At 34.0% G+C, this 3,529-nt stretch overlaps 1 pseudogene; it reads right to left on the bottom strand.

Moving 5' to 3' along the window:
- Positions 1-238: 238 nt before the first annotated feature.
- On the bottom strand, positions 239-3,005 carry LOC127136236 (zinc finger BED domain-containing protein RICESLEEPER 2-like; annotated as a pseudogene).
- Positions 3,006-3,529: the final 524 nt, after the last annotated feature.

Raw genomic sequence — 3,529 nt, 5'->3', positions numbered from 1 at the left:
TTCACAATAATTATCCTGCAATTGCTCCAGCTTCACAATCTACCCATTCTTTCAGATATCAAAAGCTAATCAGAGTCTATATCAGATACACCTTCATTCAATTGTGGGATTGGAGCAAGTTCTACAAAAATAAAGATAAATATTACTCAATATAAAAGATAAACAATGCTCAACAAAAATAATATAAGTTATAAGTAAATTACCTAATTCCAGATTTTCTAACTCATCCACAAGCTCTTCAATATCCACCGACACCGGGAAGATTTACACCATTTTGTGTACAAATTAAAGCTTCAACTGTTTTTGGCGTAAGAGAACTTCTATAGCAAGTAAGCACTCTACCTCCGGTAGAGAAGGCAGACTCTGAAGCTACAGTAGATACAGGAATGGCCAATATATCTCTAGCCATTTGACCAAGAATAGGATACTTGTTGGAATTCACCTTCCACCAATTCAAGATATCAAAACCAGGACCTTTCTTCTCCAAATTCTCCATGAGATACAAATCCAATTCATTTTTCTGCATGCTCTCATTAAGATTCATGTCCATCTCAACCTCTAAAGCAAATGCATCCTCTGGTGCTTTAAGTTCTACCAACTCTACTTCTTGAGTGGAATGTGTAACATTTTCAGTTTGACCGTTACCAAGGAAAAGCCTATAACTCTCAAATATTTTATTTAATGTCTCCTCCGTTTTTTTATACAAAGATACAGCAACATCATTTGGATATGCCCTGTTCAATCCCCACCTAACAAACTGCATCTTATGTCGAGGATCAAGCACAACAGCAACAAAGATCAACATATTCATTTTTTCAACCTTACCCCAATATTTATCATACTTAACTTTCATATTTTCAGCCATAATTCCAAGCAAGTTGTCTGAACTTTTTAATTCTATCCACCCGTTCAAGGTAGTCAATATCTTAATATGCTCATTAAAATATTGAGAAGAGGTCACAAAAGTACTACCTGAAACCTTCTTTGTGATATCAAAAATATTTTCAAAAATTAACAAAGCATTTTGCATTATCCCAATCCTCTTTATTAGGAATACCATCTTTCATCAGCACAAAATCAGCACACTTCTCACTCAATCTCTTAAATGCCTTTTGAAACTTCAATGCACTTTCAAGCATAATATATGTGGAATTCCACCTAGTGGAAACATCCAACTGAACAATTGATTTTTCTTGTAACCTAACTTCCTTAATGCAAGTTTTAAACCTATCCATACGACCCGGAGATGCACGAACATATCTAACAACATTCCTAATCTTACTAATTGAAGAATGATAGTCTTCCAGCCCATCTTGGACCACAAGATTCAGAATATGTGCACAACAGCGAACATGCATATGTCCCCCTTTCAATGGATGAGAATTCCAATCGTTAATTGTATTTTTCAAGTAAGTTATAGCAACATCGTTAGAACTAGCATTATCAACCGTAATGGTGAAAACATTACCTATTAGCCATTCCTCCAAACATTTTTCAATTTTTTTGCCGATGGTTACTCCTTTGTGATTCACAATTGGACAAAAATTCAGAATCCTTTTATGGATTTTCCAATCATGATCAATGAAATGTGCAGTGAGACAAAGATAACTCAAATTTGAACAGATGTCCAACAATCAGTTGTAAGACAGACACATTGATTTGATTTATTTAGCACACTTTTTAACTTATGTTTCTCACTCGTGTACAAATCCCAACAATCTCTAGCAATTGTAATCCTTTTAGGAATTGAGAGTTTAGGTTGCACAACACTCATAAAATGAAGAAACCCCTCTCCCTCAACAAACTTAAAAGGCAACTCATCAACAATAATCATCCTAGCTAAAGCTTTCCTACATGCCTCGGCATCAAAATGAACACCAGTGAAAACACTACCAGATCCATTCCCATCTTCTTTTTTCAATTGTTGAAGAACAAGAGTCTGTTGAGTGGGATCAAGAGACTCTTTTGGAAACTTCTTACACTGATGCAGCAAATGGTGTTTTAAATTACTAGTGCCATTTCTTTGTGAATCAGCAGCATATGTTACATCACACCAATTACACTTAGCTCTTGATCCTATTTTTGTAAAATGTTCCCAAGTCCAAGATCTAGATTTAATAGGTTTTCTGTTACCTGAATCTCCAGCTATAACATTAGAATCATTGGAAGCTTCTCCAACCTTTCTTTTCTTGTTAGCATTTTCTTCATCATTGTTTGTTTCACTACTTTGTACCGATGGAGGTGGAGCTTCAGTTGTTTCAGCCTATAAAATAGGAAACACAATATTACACCATTGTAACATTAACCAACATTTTCAAAGGTAAAATAATCCACTTAAAATAATTTTTGATACCTGAATAAGGTTGTTGACAATATCAGATTGAGTTACAGGATCAGTTTGGCTCATTCCTGTAAAAATAGATCAAACTTAAAATTAGAACAAAGTATAAACAGCTAGTTGTAAAAAAAGCTAATAAGAATATATTATGAAAAAGTTATGAAACAAAATATGAAAAACTAACAAAGAATAGACCTTGAAGAAATTATGAAAAACTAAATAAAATTTGTTACTGTTATAACCAACATGAAACGATTTCACATCAGAAAACTAATGAAAATAATTTTTAGTAAACTAGTGTTATAAAATTTAGAACATAAGTAAGTTAATTTTAAATAAGATTTCAACAACACAAATTAGAACAACTTTACAAAAGGATAAAAATTAGTACAACTTTAGAAAATCTGATCGAACAAAAGTATAAAGTACAAAAAAGACAAAATCAAAAAAATTAAGAAACTTGCTTACTGATAGTATAATTCAGAAAACTAATTGAGATGAATGTTGATTTAGACTTTTTTTTCTTTTGATGAAAAGTGATTGAAATTGAAAGAGGAGATACAGACCTTAAATAGAGAACTGAAGAAGAAGAAAGGCCATGATTCAACTTTAACGTTGAGCCGAAATTGAATTTCTTGCGGTTATAATAACAATGAATAGCATTCATTGTATTTAATTTTGCGTATAATTCAAAATCTGAATAGGGAAACTACAGAAGTGATTGAGATTCTCTAGAGAAATTAGTGGTGGCTAACATAATTAATTTAATAGGATGAGTAAATGGAAGTAATACCGGTTCGGTTTGGACCGGTTCGGTTTTCATGAAGCCAACCGTAAACCGAACCGAACCGATCGGTTATGCAACATGGTGATCCAAATACATCCAAAAAAAATCGGTTTTTTTGGATTTCGGTTTTTTCGGTTCGGTTTTTGGTTTTTTTTTTGGATTGGATTGGATCTGAACACCCCTACTTTATCCCCAACAGCATATGACACACTCCGACTCCCCAGTGAAGTCGGCAGCCTAATGGATGACTCATTATACGGTCTAATGTACGACCCAGTGTGGCACCCATGTCTTCAAATTGGCCTAATGTACGGCTCGATCTGAAGCTTTCGTCATCAAACCTCCCGGATGGCATCTTTAAGCCCATCTCCATCAAGACCAACTGTCGATTCTCAAGTGCAAAT

The sequence above is a fragment of the Lathyrus oleraceus genome, chromosome 4 (assembly GCF_024323335.1).
Source record: "Lathyrus oleraceus cultivar Zhongwan6 chromosome 4, CAAS_Psat_ZW6_1.0, whole genome shotgun sequence".
NCBI lineage: Eukaryota > Viridiplantae > Streptophyta > Magnoliopsida > Fabales > Fabaceae > Lathyrus > Lathyrus oleraceus.
The sequence above is the reverse complement of the archived record's forward strand: the minus strand, read 5'-3'. Positions and strand labels throughout refer to the sequence as shown.